Here is a 23,035-nt window from a genome sequence, read left to right as displayed (position 1 = left end):
CAACGAAAGACGTGACTTCCCTAGCGGACAAGGTCACTGAAGAGATACTCTCTGAGCCCCATGAGTGATTTGCATCTCGTGTATTTACACATAATATTAAATTTTGTGAATAAAAATCGTCTCGATCGCTAATCAGATTTCCTCATTCATTACGTCTCAGATATCTGCCATTAATATTAGAGGAACATGAAGAGCGACAAGTCTTTTTTGTTGTACAACGTCAGACTACAAAAAATAAAAAGCTACAAAATATTTTTTAAACGTTTATTCGCGAAAAATGTTTAACTTTCCGTGTCTCTATTAGGACCTCTGACTTATCAGTGCGTCAGATAACAACTGGTTCAAAAATTGTACGCGTAAATTCCATCCAAGACGTGGGGCAGTGACAATACCGATACTCCCAGCTGCTCCCTTCTTGTCTCCCAATATCCACCATTTCTTCACTGGTACTACCCAACGCCACCCTCCTACCCCTCTCTATTCACAACATTTTTCACCTTCAACAGAAGACCACCCTTCCCAGAGCAGATCCTATCAGTTTTACTGACAGTGAAGTAGTTCAGTATTTTACATAAGAGTTTAAAATGTGTTCCTACTATTTTTCGTTTTACCTTTTCACTATTTCTGTTTTAAATTAAAAACGAAGGAAATCAAGTTCCTTATATGTAAAACCTTCCATTAATTTCATCTTTAAAAATTTTTTGTTCACTTTTCTTTTTCCTCTCAGGTAGTTCTACTTGTCCCTTGGGTAAAGACCAGGCTGTATGTACGGTTCACAGTGCACTCCTAGCCAATACGAGGTGAGGGGGATGACGAAACAACAAACGAAAGAAAGCCATTTTTAACAGACGGCGTTCAGGGTGATGACTTGAAAATGAAGAACCAAGTAAGCGACGAAGGGTGTTCAGTAATTCATGCATCTCATTTTTGTTCTCGGTGAGTTTCGGGACATCGTGGAGTTTACCAGCTTCGGCCGCTATATTTCATGAAGTTACAGTAAAAGGAGTATGTAATGGATGAGTGTTCGAAGCAAGGAAGTGTCATTGAATTTCCTTTGGCGGAGAACCAGAGCACCGCAGATATCCATAGGCGCGTCCAGAATGTCTATGAAGACCTGCCAGTAAACAAAAGCGAGGCATCTGTGCAGGCGTAAGCTGTCGCCAGCACACAGGTCGGCAAGATGTAGTGCAGAGATCGATAGCTGGATCAAGCGTGCCTATCACGAGAGAGGCCAGATACACACCGACAAGCAGTACACCGCCAACGCCCTCTCGGCACTATATATTTAGGCCGCGACGCTGACTGGAAGGCCTAACTGAATCACTCTCCTTTTGGCGTCTGTCAGTATATTTGCAGAGCGCGTCACATGCTACGACAGTGCATAGCAACTAGACTAGTAACTATAGTGAGACTTGTACTGCACCATCAGTGAGAATAAAGTCTGTAATAGCAAGATTACCGATTTCGCAAGAGGACTATTACTGATGAACTTGTACCACAACATATGGATCCTATTTCAGTTAAGTAAAGCCGACCGCTGTGGCCGAGCGGTTCTAGGTGCTTCAGTCTGGAACTGCGTGAACGCTACGGTCGCAGGTTCGAATCCTGCCTCGGACATGGCTGTGTGTGACGTCCTTAGGTTAGTTAGGTATAAGTAGTTCTAAGTTGTAGGGGACTGGTGACCTTAGATGTTAAGTCCCATAGTGCTCAGAGCCATTTGAACCATTTGAGTTAAGCAAATTTACATGTAAATAAAGAAATATATTAATCCACGTGTGCATTTGTGTTGTAGAAAGAGTATAATGGGCACCCATAACAACATCCTCTCCCTTGCTTCCTTGTAGTACAAGACTGTACAGCCTCTTTCATCATCGCAACAAACTTGCGTAAATCTACCTGATCTCCCGCATATCGACGGGACACACTCATCTGTGACTCCTGCAGTGCTGGAACGTACGGGAACTCTCATCCGAGATAGGCGATGGATCACAACCAAACTCCTCGCTTCATAACTGGACGCCTCTGTTGGTTGAACCGACACACTCATCCACTAGTTGGGGTACTCAACACAGACGATGAAACATGGGTTCACTTCGAACCTGATAAAATACGGGAATCTATGAAGCTGCGTCAAACCGCCTCACCTTCGAAGAAACAGTTGAAACCATAATCCTCAGCCCGTTCTGCAAGACTGAAGGGTTTATTCTGCATGATGTCCTCCCTCATATTTCAAAGATCAACTCTTAAATGCTTTGTGATACCCCTTGCAAACTGATGAAAGGACTTTAGTATTTTCGTCGCCACAAAAATGAAAACGAACTTTTCCTTCCCCATGCCATCGTAAGGCCTGCACCCGTCAGGAGCTCTCCAAATTTTATTGGTCTGTTCCTCCTCATTAATCATACTGCCCGAATCTCGCACGAACTTCCATTTGAATGGCTCAATGGAGGATGTACTCTGTGGGAAGCACCACATGGATGATGGTGAGGTTATTGATGATTGGCTCCGAGGTCGACCAGAAGAGTGGTAACGTTCAGGCATACCTGTACAGGCCCTCCCAGTAAGGTGGGGAAGGCTGTCGTATTGGACGGAGGTTATGTTGACAAATATGGTTTTTTAGACAAAAGAATGGAGAATAATATAGTGTTTCTGCGCCAATCTTCCAAATTCTGACTGCTAGCCGCCAGTGGCTTTAATTGATCGAACGCCTGTACAAGGGCATTGACTCCTGTTTTTGGATCCCAAATAACTTTTCCTGCACTGATCCTGGTACGTTAACCATTATAATTGAAATCATATTCGATTCTCCAAGTGGTAATTCAGAAACAGGTTCTTTTCTAAATATGCCCAAAAGAACACTTTATAACTCTTGCATCCACCACTATATATTAGTTCCTTCAAATAAGTCTCTCCTTATGCAATGTGCTTGACAAATATTCTCTCAAACAGTTGTTTGTATGCACAGGATGGGTGTTTCCTAAGACTGAGAACCAAAGAAACTTAACGCACTCGTATGAACTGATCCTCAGGCATTACATAATATTTTATTTTATCTCCCTGTTGTTCCTGCTCATAAGAAGCAAGATTTTACTGTCTTTCAGTCTCCACCTGAGTAGCATACTGATAACTTACTGTAATAATTCTATCTCGGGACTACTGACAAGTTTTTGAGAATTTTTTTTTCAGTTGTGAATGAATTACACCTGCATTACCAGAATATGTGATCAACACTACCTCTACTCTGTTGAACAAATCAACATGAACATTTTTTAGCTTGCTCTCTTTCTGTTTATGATCTGTTTCGCAAAACTCATTACCATCTTTATTATTATTCACTAAATGTACGACATTACATTCTAAACAAGTTTTTTTCTGCTCAGCTGGATTAAGCAGTTGTTTATTCTTAGATACTTCTTCTAATAAGGCATCAGATTTTTTTTTTTTTTACTCTCTTCATACTCTTGGAGTAAGGATTGGATGTCTATGTGAATCTCATCTTCATCTCATCAATTTTTTGTTTGGTTTTTATCAGTATTTTAATTTGCCCTTTAATTTGTTTTTTAATTTTTTCTTCGATGTAAGTTTTATTTCCTTTAATTGAATTTGTAATTGCTTCCTAATTTTTCGGAGATTTTGTCCAAAATTCACAATATTCTCTGAGAAACCCCATCATCAGATCTTAATAATTAGTGATATTTACTGCTGTGCTTGCACTAGACAAATATCTGTAATGGTCAACAGGTATATTATCTGCTGATACAGTGAAGTAACTTTCATTTGGTACATTCATGTCTAATACATGAAAACCTGAATGTACTTGATCAATGAGCACATGAGCAATGTCCCTCATAAATTCTGAAATGTCTTGCATTGACCAAGTTTCATTACGTAAATCTGATCCTATCTTCCATGAAAAGAGTAACGTACTTCTCTATTCTTTCATACCATGAATTCCTCATTTTCACTCATATTTCTAATAATAGTGATACTGTTAACTAAAGATCGGTTTACTATTTATTAATCTGTAGGTGTATGCATCTTCATTGCACTGTGTATAGCACTGTACCACGGTGTGCTGCTGGGCTTTTGAGAATGATAAGATCAGACAAACCTGACGTATGTAATCATGTTTGGCTGTCTACAAATGACGGCTGCACGGGCTCTTTCACCCCCTAGCCAGTGTGTTAAATTTCACTTTGCACCTCCTGTGGAATTATCACATTTCTGCTATAAAGTGAGGACTGCTACCTGCGACCACACACCCTGATAGTGCTGGTACCTGCAGGCTTTCTCAGCTACTTAGTGCCACTTCATCCTTCAGTGTGATATACTTTCTAAGGAAGTCTCGACTTCTTCTTTTCTTGATTTCAGTCCTTTTTTATCACATCCCACAACAAAATCTATTTGATCTGCCAAGCATAGTGCGGCATCTCAAATAACTGTCACTAATATATTGTGTAATTTCGCAACAGAAATCGTTAATGCAATATCCTGCAACTATACTCTTTACTACTATTATTACTCTAAACCAACTGTAGATGCCCTCCCAAACACTGTTCACAGTTTTACTCTCTCAGTTCACTACTAGTGTAAGTTCATTGTTCACACTCTCTCCAATTCCTCACTATTACAGTCCCTCAAAATCATCCCCACAAGGATTGCCATATACAACACATTCGTTGGACATGACCCTGGTAGGTGGACCAGACTGACGACACACGTGAGGGCTGTAGTTCTAGATACACAATACCAGACACATATAGCAGTAATTCTATTGTCACCTAGCATTTGATAGATGTCATTGTCACCTTCAGTACAGAAGGTAGCACCAGGCCGTTGCCGCGTCCATGAAATGACGCTACTAGGTTAAGATTGTAGGAAAATAAGATGCGGTGAGGAGCTACTTTGCAGCAAATAGCCCTTCAATGTCATTTAAGAAATTTCCTGTTTTATTACAGGCTCTATGTCTTGCAAAGTACCGTTACCACACAAAATCATTATACCAACGATTACAAAATCTGTAACATATGGCATCTGCGCCATGGAAAACCAATCGTTCTTAGATATAGCGATCCAGGCAGTGTTAGCTTTCATTTTTCATGCCTGTATAAACATTCAACGAACCAGGAGATTCTTGACAGCTAATTGCTAAGCAGTCAAGTATTTCATCACCGGACGATAGAAATGTAACCAGATCCTAAATGCCACTCTTTAAAGAGAAAGATAAATATTGAAATACAATTTTGAGCTCACTGCCTTAATTGAGCGAGCTCCTTACTTCTGATTTTGAATCGCATCCAAGAGTTATCCCGTAAGTACTTTCAGTAATGACTGCCACAGACAGAACAGCTCAAGTTAGTCAAAGCTTACAGCAGTTCATATTTTGACATCAACTTGAGCACACGACCCATCACCACAAGTATGTTGCTGTTTTACAGGAAAACAATACCAACAGACAAATGTTTATGTTTTGTGACATTTCACGCCTCGAACGATTAAAATTCGCCATAATTTCAGGAATTATTCTATAGTGAATATGTGAAAATATTGTTTTTTTTTTTTTTTTTTTTTTTTTTTTTTTTTTACAAAGTGCTGAGATTCTGCTGAAGCGCAGAGAATGTACTGCAGGCACGATTTGCAAAACTGAGGGAGTTCACAGGTTCAAGAATCACGTCAGCCTGAAAAAGAAACAAGAAATTTAAAAATATACAGGGCTCGTCCGGGATTTGAACCCGGCACCTCTCGCACCCTAAGCGAGAATCATACCCCTAGACCAACGAGCCCACGGCAAGCTCGCGTGAGGATAAAGTTCTGGACCAGTTCCGTGCTAGTAACAGGTTCCGCCAGTATGACCTACGCTGCGTGACGGAACTCGCGCCGCTTCGAGGCTCAGTTTCTGTCACGTCTTCATATGAAGCATCTGCACAACGATTGGAATTCACGATATCCAGTTTTATGGCGCTATACGATAAGTTCGTTGATTTGAAAAAAGCGTATGGGGCCTGAATACGGTAAAATATTTTGCCGAAACTGACTGCTTTCGGAATAAAATAAAATATCTTAAAGTGTACGGCTGTTGGTAAATACGGGAATCTATGAAGTTGCGTCAAACCGCCTCACCTTCGAAGAAACAGTTGAAACCATAATCCGACAGCCCGTTCTGGAAGACCGAAGGGTTTATTCTGCATGATGTCCTCTCTCATATTTCAAAGATCAACTCATAAATGTTTTGTGATACCCCCTGCAAACTGAAGAAAGGACTTACGTATTAACGTCGCCACAAAAATGAAAACGAACTTTTCCTTCCATATGCCATGCCAAGATCTGCACTCGTAAGGAGCTCTCCAAACTTCATTGGTCTGTTCTTCCTCATTAACCTTACAGCTCGAATCTCGCACGAACTTCCATTTGATTGGCCCAATGGAGGATGTACTCTGTGGGAAGCACCACATGGATGATGGTGAGGTTATTGATGATTGGCTCCGAGGTCGACCAGTAGAGTGGTAACATGCAGGCATACCTGTACAGCCGCTCCCAGTAAAGTGGCGTAGGGCTGTCGTATTGGACGGAGGTTATGTTGAAAAATATGGTTTTTTAGACAAAAGAATCGAGAATAATATAGTGTTTCTGTGCCAGTCTTCAAAATTCTGACTGCTATCCGCCTGTGGCTTTAATTGATCGAACGCCTGCACAAGGGCATTGGCTCCAGTTTTTGGATTCCAAATACCTTTTTCTGCTCTGATCCTGGTAGGTTAACCACTATAATTGAAATCATATTCGATTCTCCAAGTGGTAATTCAGATACAGCTTCTTTTCTAAATATGCCCAAAAGAACTCTTGATAACTCTTGCATCCATTACTATTGACATTAGCTCCTTCAAATAAGTCTCTCCTTATGCAATATGGTGCGCTGCTTGACAAATATTCCCTCAAACAGTTGTTTGAATGCACAGGATGGGTGTTTCCTAAGACAGAGAACCAAAGAAACTTAACACACTCGTATGAACTGATCCTCAGGCATTACATAATATTTTATTTTATCTCTTTGTTGTTCCTGCTCATAAGAAGCAAAATTTTGCTAAATTTCAGTCTCCGCCTGAGTAGCATACTGATAACTTACTGTAATAATTCTGTCTCCGGACTACTGCCAATTTTTTGAGAATTTTTTTCAATTGTGAATGAATTACACCTGCATTCCCAGAATATGTGATCTACACTACCTCTACTCTGTTGAACAAATCAACATGAACATTTTTTAGCTTGCTCTCTTTCTGTTTATGATCTGTTTCGCAAAACTCATTACCGTCTTTATTATTATTCACTAAATGTACGACATTACATTCCAAACAAGTTATTTCTGCTCAGCTGCATGAAGCAGTTGTTTATTCTTAGATACTTCTTCTAATAAGGCATCAGCTATTATTTTTTGACTCTCTTCATATTATTGGAGTAAGGATTGGATATCTATGTGAATCTCATCTTCATCTCATCAATTTTTTGTTTGGTTTTTATCAGTATTTTAATTTGTCCTTTAATTTGCTTTTTTTAATTTTTCTTCAATTTAATTTGTATTTCCTTTAATTGAATTTGTAATTGCTTTCTGATTATTCCGAGATTTTGTACAAAATTCAGAAAATTCTCTGAGAAACCTCATCATCAGACGTTCATAACCAGTAAAATTCACTGCTATACTTTCACTAGACAAATCTCTATCACTTTCAACAGCTGCAGTGTCTGCTCATACAGTGCAGTAACTTTCATTTGGTAAATTCATGTTTAATCCATGGTCACCTGAATGTATTTGTTCAATTAGCACATGAACAATGTCCTTCATGACTACTGAAATGTCTTGCATTGACGAACTTTCATCACGTAATTCTGATCCTATCTTCCGTGAAAAGAATAACATATTTCTCTATTGTGTCATACGATGAATTCCTCATTTTCACTCACATTTCTAATGATAGTGATACTGATAACTAAAGACCTGTTTACTACTTATTAATCTGTAGGTGCGTGCATTTTCACTGCACTGTGTTGTAGTACTGTACCACCCTATACCGCTGGTTTTTTAAGAATCATAAGATTAGACTATCCTACCGTATTTAACGACATTTGGCTGTCTACAGCTGACGGTTGCATGGGCTCTTTCACCCTCTAGCCAGTGTGTAGAATTTCAGTTTGCGCCTCCTGTGGAATTATCATATTTGTGCCATGAAGTGAGAACTGCTACATGCCGCTGTACACCCTGGTAGAGCTGCTACCTGCAGGCTTTCTGAGTCCCCTAGTGCCACTTCATACTTCAGTGTATATAATTTGTAAGAAAGTCTCGACTTCTTTTCTTGATGACATTCCTTTTCAACACATCCCACAGCAAAATCTATTTGGTCTGTGAAGCATATTGTGGCATCTCAAATAATTGTCGCTAATATATTGTGTAATTTCGCAACGGAAATGGTTAATGTAATACCTTAGAACTTTTTAAAACCTTTACTACTATAAATACCAAAAGCTACTTTCCCAAACACTGTTCACAATTTTACTGTCTAAGTTCAGTACTACTGTAAGTTCATTGTTCACATTCCTTGCAGTTCTTCACTATTATAGTCTCTCAAAATCATCCCCACCAGGATTGCCACATACAACAGTTCCGTCGGACATAACCCTGGTAGGTGGTCCAGACAGACCATACACGTGAGGACTGCAATTCTAGGTACACAACATCATGTACACCTAGCAATAATTCTGTTGTCACCTAGCATTTGATAGATGTCATTGCCCCCTTCACTACAGAAGATAGCTCCTGGTCGTTAGCGTGTCTATGACACGACGCTGATAGGATTGTAGGAAAATAAAGATGTTGAGGAGCTACTTTGTAGCAAATAGCCCTTCAATGTTATTTAAGAAATGACCTGTTTTATTACAGGCTATAAGTCTTGCACAGTACCGTTACCACACAAAATCATTATACCAATGATAAGAAAATCTATAGGGTACCTGCCCCATGGAAAACCAATGGTTCTTAGATATAACGATCCATTCAGTGTTAGCTCTCATTTTTCATGCCTGTAGAAACATTCAACAAACCGGAAGATTCTTAACAGCTAATCGCTAATCAGTGAAATAATTCATCACCGGACGATAGAAATGTAACCATATCCTACATTCCACATTTAAAAGAGCAAGAGAAATACTGAAATACAATTTTGAGCTCCCTGTCTTAATTGAGCGATCTGCTTGCTTCTGATGTTAAATCTCATCCAAGAGTTATTCCATACGCACTTTCAGTAATGACTGCCACAGATAGAACAGCTCAAGTTAGTCAAAGCTTGCAGCAGTTCATGTTTGACATCAACTTGAGCACACGACAGCTACGAACCATCACCAACAGTATGTTACTGTTCTGCATGAAAGCAAGACCTACAGACAAATGTTGATGTTTTGTGACATTTCACGCTTCGAACGATAAAAATTCGCTATTACTTAAGGAATTATTCTATAGAGAATACGTAAAAATGTTTTTTTTTTACAGTTTGCTGAGATTCTGCTGAAGCGCAGAAAATGTACTGCAGGCACGATTTGCAAAATTGAGGGAGTTCATAGGTTCAAGAATCACGTCAGCGTGAAAAAGAAACAAGGAATTTAAAAATATACAGGGCTCGTCCGGGATTTGAACCCGGGACCTCTCGCACCCTAAGCGAGAATCATACCCCTAGACCAACGAGCCCACGGCAAGCTCGCGTGAGGATAAATTTCTGGAGCAGTTCCGTGCTAGTAACAGGTTCCCCCAGCGTGACCGACACTGCGTGACGGAACGCACGCCGCTTCGAGAATTAGTTGCTCTAAAATACCGATGAAAATACAGGGAGACACCGGTCCATAGAACATGTAACTCCACTCTTGTTAGCCTTAAATTCTATAATTGACGGTAGTTGTGCCCCAGAAGGCCAATTAAATGAGAAGCAGACAGTATGAAAATAATTTCGAGCACGGACTTGGGACAGGATCTGCGAAGTCAACTTTAAGTGAGATTCATTGAGATTTTTCTTTTTTTTTTTTTTGTTGTCCAATACAGTCACAACAACGTTTGAGTGTCTGATGTCTAATCTGTTACAACTGTATAATGTCTTATAACTGATTTAGTCAATCTTAATTAACCTCATCTAAATCAGCTTAAATTTATAGTTCGATAGCATGGCGACTCTATACCAACTGCGAGCGTTTCTCTCTAATGGAGGAATGAGAATGCCTCTCAAGAAATGGTTACACATGATCTTCCTCTACGGAAAGGAAAGCATGAGACAAGAAATCATACAAAATTATAAACTAAGTTTAACATACGACACTATAATATTTAAGGCTAATAAAACATAGCCTTGAGATGACAAGACAGTAAATGATATTGGTGACTGAGGGAAGTTAGTCTAATACTTTAGTTTTGGGTTTCATTAAACTTGCAAAGTTGTGCAAGATGATGCAAGGCAGAATTGCCGAAGTGGAACTTGACGATGTGGAACATTTCGGCAGTGTTACACGTCCTTATCTCAAGCTGGATGCGTGGTCCACCACCTGAAAAACACACCAACACGTTTCATTGGTTGTTTTAAGGATTCTCTTATATGGAGATGAAGCATAATCCGCCATTTGGTTTGTTCGAGCTAGAGGACATAGAGACTCTGTGCGACACGACGGGACTGTCAGAAAATATCAGAATGGGGTGACTGACGGGCTTCGGGAATTCCGTGGTTTCCACATCTGTGTGCGATGCAGATTTTTAGAATCAGCAATAATTTTTGTTTAAGTTTCCAAATGGTATCCGACCTTAGTAGAATATATCTGTCACTTTTGTGTGTAATTAACTCGCTACACTGAGCAACCATCGTGGTTTCCATATGTCACCTAAACAGCGCAACAGTCGTAATTAAGAGAAAATATGGTGGCATCTCACAATAATAGTGCAGATAATCATTATCATTGTGATTGAAGTTGACTGAAGGCTTGCAAACATATGGGGTTGCTCGCTGTTTCTGCTATAAGGGACGGACATTGTAGAAAAATTCAAATTGAGTGGGAAACAAATGTGAGTCTGCGAGTTTTTGGCTTGTTATAATCCTCAGGGGACATAGTTCCTTTCCCAGTGACTTCGATGTCAGTAAACTATCATTTCATTTCCACCCTCCCTCCCTGCTTCTTTACCACCACCTCCCAAACTTTCCCCTCAATTTTTTCTGTGTTTGTGTGTGCGCACTATATTGTGTGTGTGTGTGTGTGTGTGTGTGTGTGTGTGTGTGTGTGTGTGTGTGTGTGTGTGTGCGTGTGCGTGCTCGCTTCTGTACGCTTTCCCCACTCTTTTTCCTGTGTTGTGTGTGTGAGTGTGAGAATGGGTCTGTGTGTGTGCGTTTTGCCTGTATCTCTTTTTTTCTGTTTTCCCAGAACTAAGAGGCAAGACTACCTCAAACTGGTGTAACACATGGTTCCAGTCTACTACTACTGTTCAACTCGTACATCGAAAAAAGCCATAAATGAAATGATAGAGAATTTTGTAAAAGGGTTAAAAGTGCAAGGGGAACTGATTTCAATTATCAGGTTCACAGACGACATACTCTTTCAGTAAGTATCTACAGAACACCTAAAAAATCTGCTTGAACGAACAGAGAGATCTATACAGGGCTGGAAAGATAAAACTGGCGTGGCAAATATTTAATGCACCTAGAGGCAGGCAACCCGACTTACATCATCCATTCCCAGTGTGGATGCTGCAAGCTCGGCTGCCGCCTTAACGTGCAGTAAATATTGTGCACGCCAGTTTCATTTTCCCGTCCTGTATATGGATTATGCAGCAGGAATGAAAGTGGTCATAGTGGTTGAAAGGTACTGACTTGCTTAACATCATCATACGAAACGACACTGTAGTGGAAAAAGTGAAAGAAATCTGTCTAGAGTAAGCGATTGTGCTGAGGTGGTCGAAAAAGGCTGGAACAGGGGAAGAAAACTCGACTCAGTCGGTTATAGACATGGAACTGACGAAGAAATGTCTGAAGTTGTACTTTTGAAGCACAGCGGTGTGTAGGAATGAAACTTAGTCCACTGTAAGCAACTGAAGTGCGATATTATCGAAAGATAGATATTATCGAAAGATATTATAGAAAGCAGACAGGTGAAGTGCGAAATGAATACGTACTAAAGGGAGTAGGAGAAGAAAGGAGTCTACGATAGTCCGTTAAAGAAGAGAAGAAAGGTTAATGGACACTTCGTCACGGCACCCTAAAATAGGTAGTTCTCGTTGTAAGGAGCGCAAAAAGAGTGAGGACACACCAAATCAAATATACATAATACCCTGTAGAATATAGTGGGAACACTAGTTACGTAGAGGTGAAAATATCTACACGGAAAAGGAAATAACTGAAGTAATACATCTAGCCAGTCGAAAGAGTTACCTGTCAGACTTTAACCTGGGAGCTTAGCAATTATGACTGCTGTACTAATGACCAGAAAACATTTCCATTCTTATTCAAAATTTTGTCGTATAAATGAGCTACAACTGGATATGAATACTGTAAGCATCCCTCCGAAGTGCAACGAGACGTTTGAAGGAGGCTTAAACATGTGTCAAAGGAATGCAACGGTATGATCAAGTCGCTCAGCCACTCTAACACAACTTATAAGTGAAGCTGTGGCTTCTCTTCCAAACGCGTGCGATGCAGGCGTAAATTGCATCCTGTATTGCCTGACACCTAACAGAAAGAAGCATGAATCGCAAAAGAACCAACTCTCGATGTGTTCGGGGTCGCAACGTGTGTCACGAATTTCTCTGCACCTAAAACCTATCTTATATTCGCTGAAACTTGAATACAGAGAAGAAAAATACGCTATCTGCTGAAACCACGTTGTAACACTGTTAATTCTGCTGAAGGTAGCATATTCCCAATAAGCAGAGAACGTATCGGCTACTGATTTGAGTAAAGGGTAAACGAACACAAGTAGATTGAACATGAAAGTCATACAATTGAGAAATTATTTCGGGGCAAAAGTAATTAAGGAAATACTTGACAATAATTCCAGTTATCATTCAATGATCAAGCATGAAAATTCATAAACAGTGGATACATATGTCCTCCAGTGAACTATGTGCATATACAGTACCACATATCCTCAGAAAACATAGAGATCTCATCACATATGCCTTCAAGTTCCCGTAATACTATTTGCTTAATCAGAAAGTATAAGGGACAATTAGATAAAAATGAGACAGTAGAAACAGTCGTAGCAATTTGTGGGCCCGCCCTGAAGAAAGACATTCTTGGCCATCGATTTGCTTCGGACGAGGGCAACTATAAACGCTTTTCCATGAAGACATTGACCGTTTTGTCTTACAGTAGAATAAATGTGCGAGGACTGTCCATAAAGAAAGTTCCGATCGGTCGCAAAATGGAAACCACAGTGAAAACCAGAAACGTTTTATTTGCAACAGTCAGGTAGAACTTCCACCAACTTATCTACATAGTCGCCGCTCCAACTTCGAGTTTTGTCGTAGAGATGTAACAACTTTCCAATATCCTCGTCATAGAAAGCAGGCGCCTGTCCTTTCGGCCAGTTATCTGCACTGGTCTGCAGCTCATTGTCTGTGGAAAAACTTTGTGTTAATAGCCAGCGGTTCTTGTGATGAGAGATGAGACTCAGGGGGAGCCAATTACGGACTGTATTGTGGGTGATCAAACAGTTCTCATCGGAAACGCTACAGAAGCGTCTTCATTGCCACTCCTGTGTGCGGCCGAGAATTGGCATGAAAAAGGAACTGCTCGCCAGTTGTGTTTACGTGGGCTGCATGACACAGGCAAAATCTCTAACCTCGCCCCCATACTTGGCGGGAGACTCTATTCCCTACGCATCTTTACGTGCTCTCTGTTCACTCAAAAGTGAAAAGAGCGACGCGACACGATCGACGGGCATACTAGAGACACTGCACAAAACATCTGTGCAAACTTTTACCGGATTTTCCCAGTGGTTTCCGTTTCGCGGCCGATCGGAGCTTACTTTCTGGACAACCCTCGTATTAACTGTTATGGTATTACTTTTGAAAAAATAAACGGGTTACTTATTTTTTTTCCACCTGTCTCATTTTCTTTTCACTGCCTCTTATAAAATGGAAAGCGACTAGTATCTGCAGATAGTCCCACAAAAAAAAAAGATGCATTCCTATGGAGACCAAACGCTGCCCACAATGAAAACACACCTGAAAATCTGAAAAAAACATGTAATATGGAATTAAGTCAGTCCAATGCTAGAAAACACGGGTCTCACCAAAAACTTTGAATACGACGACGTAGAAACGGCGATTGGTTTCTTTTGACGGAAAACCAGAGCGTCGCAGATGTTCATGGGTGCCTGGAGAATGCCTAAGGAGACCTGGCTGTGAGCAAAAGCACGGTGATTCGTTGAGCGAGGCGTCTGTCATCATCGGAACGTAGTCGCGTAGACATGCCTGATTTCCCGCGTGCCAGCCGGCCGCACACAGCTGACTCCTGTGATGTTGGAACGTGCGGACACACTCATTCGATGTGATCGACGGATCGCAAACAAACGTATCGCTGCACCACTGAACGTCTGTTGATAGAGCTGACACACCCATCCACCTGTTGAGATACTCAAATTGAGTATGCCTGCTAGGTTCCTCGGCCGTTACGGAAGACCACAAACAGTAACGGAGGACCATCTGTGAGCAATCGCTTGCTCGTTGTAGAGCTGATTGCAATAATTTTTGTCGAACATCCTCACAGACGATCAAATACGGGTCATCACTTCGAAACGGAAACAAAACTGGAATCTATGGTGTGGCGCCACGCCACCTCTCCTCCGAAGAATAAGTACAGGCCGCACCATTAGCTGGTACAATGATGCGGACGGTCTTCTGGGACTCTGAAATGGCTTTTCTGCTTGTTGTCCTCCCTCGTGTCGCAACGATCTATTCGGAAATGTATTGTTCTACCCACAGGAAACCGAAGAATCGACTTCAGTGTGGTCGTCGTCAGAGAAATTCAAACGAACTTCTCCTTCTCCGCGACAACGAAAGGTCTCATACAAGTCAGCGCACCTGTGAGGAGCTCACCAAACTTCACTGGACTGTTCTCCATCCGCCCTACAGTCTGGACCTCGCAGCTTCCATCTTCCATATGTTTGGCCCGATGATGGATTCATTCCGTGGTAAGCATTAAGTGGATGATGGGGAGGTTATTGACGCAGCAAGACGCTGGCTGGTAACATGCGGGCGTACCGCCCTTCCCAGTAAGGTGGCATAAGGCCGTCTCAATGAACGGGGTTTCTGTTGAAAAATGTTATTTTATAGACAAAAGAGTGCAGAATAATAAGGTGTATTGTGATCCTGAATAACACGAACCTACTTTCTGGTAAGAAATGTGTTGCATTACTTATTGAACGGCCTTCGTTCATAGATAAGTTTCTCTTATGTGCGTCAGAAAAATGTGCTACTACCCATTGGGTTGCATACGACGGCCATCCCTTAAATTCTTACAAGTACAATGAAAGAACGGCAATTTTGTTCACTTATTGTTTTATCTGCACACTTCAGCATGTCTTCGTACAAATTCTGTAACCCTTCATCCAATCTGATGGGTTGTCGGGGATTAAGCAGCTGTCGTCAAATTTTTGGTTAGGCTGCATAGGCGACACATCACGTGGATATGGTCAGTGAGACATTGATTCCACGTTTGCCGTCTCCAGATAAGCAGCTGTTTGGAGAGTTGTCTCGACTGCCATTGACAACGAAAACAACGATTCCACGTTTACGGTTATTTTTACGTATTACAAATATCGAACAAACAGTTGTTGAACAATTATCTTTAACTGTTCCTCGATTTCTTAAAGCAGCGTGGAACGAAAAAAACAGGCCACAATTTCGTTGGAAATGCTACGCTGCCGAAATACATACGCAGGAACAATGAAACACTTAACTGCTGCTTAGTCTCTGGCTCGTAGGAATGTATCTACAGATCAGTTTTGTTGTACGTGCAGCAGAATAAGGAACAATGACCGAAGTAGGTAGGATGTAAGTGCGGATATGCAACTGCTAGATAAACATGTCTGGAAAGGAAAAATTTGTGATATCGAGCATCATCTTAAACTTTGAAAAGTCTTTTCTGAAGGTATTTCCCTGGAGTGTCGCCTCGAATGGCTCAAAAAGAGTAGGAAGAAGACATCTACATCTACATACATACTCCGCAATCCACCATACGGTGCGTGGCGGAGGGTACCTCGTACCACAACTAACATCTTCTCTCCCTGTTCCATTCCCAACAGAACGAGGGAAAAATGGCTGACTATATGCCTCTGTACGAGCCCTAATCTCTCTCATCTTATATTTGTGGCCTTTCCGCGAAATGTAAGTTGGCGGCAGTAAAATTGTACTGCAGTCAGCCTCAAATGCTGGTTCTCTACATTTCCTCAGTAGCGATTCACGAAAAGAACGCCTCCTTTCCTCTAGAGCCTCCCACCCGAGTTCCTGAAGCGTTTCTGTAACACTCGCGTGATGATCAAACCTACCAGTAACAAATCTAGCAGCCCGCCTCTGAATTGGTTCCTCTCTCTATCCGACCTTATAGGGATCCCAAACGCTCGAGCAGTACTCAAAAATAGGTCGTATTAGTGTTTTATAAGCGGTCTCCTTTACAGATGAACCACATCTTCCCAAAATTCTGCCAATGAACCGAAGACGACTATCCGCCTTCCCCACAACTGCCATTACATGCTTGTCCCACTTCATATCGCTCTGCAATGTTATGCCCAAATATTTAATCGACCTGACTTTGTCAAGCGCTACACTACTAATGGAGTATTCAAACATTACGGGATTCTTTTTCCTATTCATCTGCATTAATTTACATTTATCTATATTTAGAGTTAGCTGCCATTCTTTACACGAATCACAAATCCTGTCCAGGTCATCTTGTATCCTCCTACAGTCACTCAACGACGACACCTTCCCGTACACCACAGCATCATCAGCAAACAGCCGCACATTGCTATCCACCTTATCTAAAAGATCATTTATTTAGATAGAAAACAACAACGGACCTATCACACTTCCCTGGGGAACTCCAGATGATACCCTCACCTCCGATGAACACTCACCATCGAGGATAACGTACTGGGTTCTATTACTTAAGAAGTCTTCGAGCCACTCACATACTCGGGAACCAATTCCATATGCTCATACCTTAGGAGTCTGCAGTGGGGCACCGAGTCAAACGCTTTCCGGTAGTCAACAAATATGGCATCCGTCTGATACCCTTCATCCATGGTTCGCAAGATATGTGAAAAAAGTGCGAGTTGCGTTTCGCAGGAGCGATGCTTTCTAAATCCGTGCTGATGCATGGGCAGCAACTTCTCTGTCTCAAGGAAATTCATTATATTCGAACTGAGAATATGTTCGAGAATCCTGCAACAAACCGATGTTAAAAGGATATTGGTCTGTACTTTTGAGGATTCGTCCCTCTACCCTTCTTATATACAGGCGTCACCTGCGCTTTTTTCCAGTCGCTCGGGACTTTACCTTGGGCAAGAGATTCGCGATAAATGCAAGCTAAGTAAGGAGCCAATGCAGTAGAGTAATCTCTGTAAAACCGAATTGGAATCCCATCAGGACCTGGCGATTTATTTATTTTCAACCGATTCAGCTGCTTCACAACCCCAGGGATGTCTATCACTATGTCCTCCATACGGGAATCTGTACGAGACTCAAACGGCGGTATGTTTGTACGATCCTCCTGCGTGAAAAATTTCTGAAATGCTAAATTTAAAATTTCAGCTTTCGTTTTGCTGTCTTCCGTTGCCAGGCAAGACTGATCAGTGAGTGACTGGATGGAAGCCTTCGACCCGCTTACCGATTTTACGTAAGACTAGAATTTCCTTGGGTTTTCAGCAAGATCTTTTGCTAAGGTATGACTGTGGTAGTGGTTGAATGCTTCGCGCATCGCTCTTTTTACAGCAGCACGAATCTCTACTAACTTTTGCCTGTCCTCATTCTCCCGATCTTTCATGTACCGCGAGTGCAACTGCCTTTGCTTCCTGAGCATTATCCGAATTGCCCTGTTAAACCACGGTGGGTCTTTTCCGACCGTAACCCACTTTTTCGTCACATGCTTGTCCAATGCGTGATTTACAATGTGTTTTAAATTTGCACATAATTCTTCCACGTCCATCGTACCGGAAGTAAATGAAGTCGATTCATTTAAGAAGTGGGATGTTAACAACTGCTTAGCCGGCCGCGGTGGTCTAGCGGTTCTAGGCACTCAGTCCGGAACCGCGTGACTGCTACGGTCGCAGGTTCGAAGCCTGCCTCGGGCGTGGATGTGTGTGATGTCCTTAGGTTAGTTAGGTTTAAGTAGTTCTAAGTTCTAGGGGACTGATGACCACAGATGTTAAGTCCCATAGTGCTCAGAGGCATTTTTAACAACTGCTTACGTGCTCTTTCTGCTAAGAATGCTCTCCTAGCCTTCCTGACCGACTTTTTAACTTTCGTAACCATAGTCGTAATGACAACATCATGATCACTTATCCCTGTCTCAACACTGACACCGTCGATGAGGTCGGTCTGTTCGTGGCTACCAGATCTAAAATATTTCCATTACGCGTTGGCTGTCGATTTATCTGCTCACGACAGTTTTCGGATAATGTGTTCAAAAGTAATTCACCACCTGTAATGAATCCATAGACATCCCAGTCTATACTACGTAAGTTTAAGTCGCCTCCGACTAATATAGCATGATCCGGGTACTTCTGCGATACAGAATGTAGACTCCCTTTGAATGATTCTAGAATTGTCACGGTGGAGCCTGGTGGCCGGTAATAACACCCCACAATTCACTTTATTTCCCCTAGTCCTGTTAAACATGTCCAAATAACTTCACAATCACACTCTGCTTCGACCTCAGTAGACACAATATTATTGTCAACTGCAATGAAGACACCACCTCCTACGGTGTCTAATCTGTCTTTCCGATAGATGTTCCAACCCTCACTAGATATTTCAGAACTTCCTATCTCAGGGTTCAGCTAGGTCTCAGTCCCGAGAATAATTTGCGCGCCACACGCTTCCTGGAGGGCAGTAAATTCAGGAGCTTTATTCCGAACACTCTGACAAATATTTCATAGATCGGATAATTAACGAGGAGTCACTGAATCGAATTTGGGAGAAGCGAAATTTACAGCACAACTAAATACTGGATTACTTGATAGGACACACCCTGAGGCGAGCATCAAATGGCTCTGAGCACTATGGGACTTAACTTCTGTGGTCATCAGTCCCCTAGAACTACTTAAACCTAATAAACCTAACTAACCTAAGGACATCACACACATCCATGCCCGAAGCAGGATTCGAACCTGCGACCGTAGCGGTCACGCGGTTCCAGACTGAAGCGCCTTTAACCGCACGGCCACACCGGCCGGCTGAGACGAGCATCATAGGAGTCTGTGGCATCTGTTCCAAATAGGACTAAAGGGAGACACTGAACGTATAGTGAGGAGGGCAGCACAGTATCTTCGATACATGAGAGGAGGTCATGGAGAAGCTGAAGGGGCTGAACTGGCAGGCACTTGGAGGTAGACGCAAAACTATCCTAAGAAAGCCTGCTTACAAAGTTTCAAGAACCAACTTTATATGTTGAATCCAATAATACGCTGCGACCACTTGCGCATCACTCCTATGAAGATCGCGAGCACAAGATTACACTAATTCTACTGCACACAAAGGCGTTCAGCCAACGATTCTTCCAGTGCTGCACACTGACTGCAACCAGAAGCTGCCCTAATGGCTAGTACATTGACAAGTATCCTCAGCCATACATTTACTTAACAGCGGTTTGAAGAGAAACACCGTTAATGTACGTGACGATGGTGCATCAAGGAATCGTTATGCTGAGAAGCGGTAAGTTCCTATGGGACCAAACTGCTAGGCTTACACACTACTTAATCTATAACTTACGCTAAGGACAATATACACACCCAAACCCGACGGTATGCTGATAGTATACAGATAGTATTGGGAACAGAAAGCTGGTTGAAACCAGACGTCAGTGATAAGAAATCCTAAGTTCAGAGTGGAATGATTATCGTAGGGATAGGTTAGTCGCCAATGGTGGTGGCGTGTTTATTGCAGTAAAAAATTCGATAAAATCCAACGAGGTTATCACGGGTTCCGAATGTAAATTAATCTGGGTGAGACTGACTATGCTCCTAAACATCTCCTGGGTCAGGATCAGCTGTTGTAGAGCGCTTCAGACAGAACGTGCAGAACATCACTAGTAATTTTCCTGATCATGCCGTTGTAATAATGGGTGACTTCAACTTACCAGGTATATATTGGGAGTGTTATGCCATCAAAACTGGTGCCAGAGATAGGGATTCGTCTGGCATTGTTCTGGATGTCTTGTTCGAAAATTACGTTGAGCAGATAGTTAGAAAACCAACTCGAGAGGACACGTCTTAGACCTCCTGGCAACAGACAGACCCGAACTTATCGAATCAGTTAACTTAGAGGAAGGTATCAGTGATCATAAGGGTATGAGAGCATCTGTGACGACGGGTCCTACAAGGAATGTGAAGAAAGCTACGAAGATATATTTGCTTAGCACGGTTGGCAAGATACAAATTTGAGAATATCTCAGCAGTGAGCATCGAATATTCGGTGATGAGGACGAAGATGTGGAGAACAAATGAAGAACATTGAAATGCAACGTTCAATATGCCCTAGACTAGTACGCTCCGGGTAAGGTTTTAAGGGATGGGAAAGATCCACCATGGTTTAATACCCGTGTCAGAAAAGCGCTACGTAAACAAAGAGCACGTCATCTCAGATTCTCAGATTCAAGAGAAGTAAAAACCTATCTGACAAACAAAAGCTGAACGAAGCGAAAATGAGCGTAAGGAGAGCAATGAGAGAAGCGTTCAATGACTTTGAAAGTAAGACGTTGTCAATCGACCTGAGTAAAAACCTAAGAGATTTTGGTCGCATATAAAAGCAGTAAGTGGATCAAAGTCATCTATTCATTCTCTCAGCGACCACATCGGCACCGAAACGGAAGCTAACAGAGAGAAGGCCGAAATACTGAATTCGGCCTTCCGAAGTTGTTTCACCGCGTAAGATCGTAACACTGACCCTCCTTTCAATCGTCGAGCGAACGTCGAAAGGGCTGGTATGGAGATAACCGACCGCGGAACTGAAAATCAGCCACAATCACTTAGTAGTGGAAATGCGTCAGGACCAGATGAAAAAATACCTATAAGATTCTATAAAGATTATGCGAAAGAACTTGCTTCCCTTCTTTCAGTAATTTATCGTAGATCGATTGAGCATCTAAAGGTACCTAACCACTGGAAAAAGGGCAAGTCATTCCCGTTTTTAAGAAAGGCTGTAACACAGATGCACACAATTATAGACCTATATCGTTGACGTCAATCTGTTGTAGAATTACGGAACATGTTTTATGTTCAAGAATTATGACGTTTTTGGAAAATGAACATCTCCTCTATAAAAATCAACATGGATTCCGCAAACAGAGATCCTGCGAAACTCAGCTCGCTCTGTTCCTCCATGAGATCCACAGCGCAGTGACAACAGCGCTCAGACTGATGCTGTGTTCCTTGATTCCAGTAAGGCATTTGACACCGTCCCACCTTGCCGTTTAATGAAAACAATACGAGCTTACGGAGTATCGGAGTACACCTGTGATTGGATTCAAGACATTCTAGCAGATACAGCTTTAACGTCGCTCTCAACGGAACAAAATAGACCAATGTAAAGGTAATATCCATAGTACTACTGGGAAGTGTGATAGGACCGTTGCTGTTTACAATATATATAAATGATATAGTAGAAACCGTCGGATGCTCTTTAAGGCTATTCGCAGATGATGCAGCTGTCTATACCACAGTATCAACGACAGAAGACAGTAAGAATTTGCAGAACGACCTGCAGAGAACTGATGAACGGTGGACACTCTGGCAGTTGACCCTGAACGTAAATAAATGTAACATTTTGAACATACATAGGAAAAGAAATCCACTACTGTGTTATTGTTTACAAGCAGCTGAAGTCAGCGTCTGCCGTAAAATATCTTGGTTTAACTATCCAGAGTAACCTTAAGTGGAACGACCATATAAATCAGACAGTGAGGAAAGCAGACACCAGACAGAGATTCACCTGAAGAATCTTAAGTAAATGTAACTCATCCAAGAAGCAAGTGGGTTATAAGGCGCCTCTTCGCCAGATTCTTCAGTATTGTTCATCTATCTGGGATCACTGTCAGGTAGGACTGCTAGAGGAGATGGAGAAGATCCAACGAGGAGTGGCGTTTTTCGTCACGGGATCGTTTAGCTGGTGAGTGAGCACTACGGGGATGCCAAACAAACTACACTGGCAGACGTTGCAAGAGAGGCGTTGTGTATCACGAAGAGAGTTACTATTGAAATTTCGGGACAGCAGTTTTCAGGAGGAGTCGGACAACATATTACTTCCCCCCACATATATCTTGCGTGTTGACCACGAGGAGAAAATTCGATAAATTAGAGCCAATACACTTACCGACAACCATTCTTCCCACGCACTATTCGTGACTGGAACAGGGCTGGAGGGATCAGATAGTGGTACTGAAAGTAAACTCCGCCACACTCCATTAGGTGGCTTGCGGATTATGATGTAGATGTAGATGTGTGCGGAGTAAAAATTGTAGGGGGGATGAAGACCTGAATACAGTAAGTAGGTTAAAAATTATGTGTATTCCAGTGACTATGCGGAGATGAAGAGGCGTGATGGTCGAGGCTAGCATGAAATGCTGCACCAAACCAGACTTTGAATTGAGGACCACAATAACAAGTAAGTGTTGTTCCGATGGGCTGTACGTGTTGCGAATTTTCTTGTTGGAATTATTTTCAGTATTTTGTCACAACAACTTAGATGACCCTGTTCCTGTCCCTCAGTCAAACCGAGGGTAACCTGCCGGTACTAGATCTTTATCACAGT

At 41.8% G+C, this 23,035-nt stretch overlaps 2 non-coding genes across 2 annotated transcripts; both read right to left on the bottom strand.

The window, feature by feature from the left end:
- Positions 1-5,711: 5,711 nt before the first annotated feature.
- Positions 5,712-5,783, bottom strand: Trnap-agg (transfer RNA proline (anticodon AGG)). The gene has a single exon. It is a non-coding gene; the product is annotated as a tRNA-Pro (tRNA).
- Positions 5,784-9,655: 3,872 nt separating this feature from the next.
- On the bottom strand, positions 9,656-9,727 carry Trnap-agg (transfer RNA proline (anticodon AGG)). Its single transcript has one exon. It is a non-coding gene; the product is annotated as a tRNA-Pro (tRNA).
- Between the last annotated feature and the right edge of the window lie 13,308 nt (positions 9,728-23,035).

The sequence above is a fragment of the Schistocerca serialis genome, chromosome 4 (genome assembly GCF_023864345.2).
Source record: "Schistocerca serialis cubense isolate TAMUIC-IGC-003099 chromosome 4, iqSchSeri2.2, whole genome shotgun sequence".
NCBI classification, from domain to species: Eukaryota; Metazoa; Arthropoda; class Insecta; order Orthoptera; family Acrididae; genus Schistocerca; species Schistocerca serialis.
Note: the sequence above shows the minus strand (reverse complement) of the source record. Positions and strands in the feature narration are given on the sequence as shown.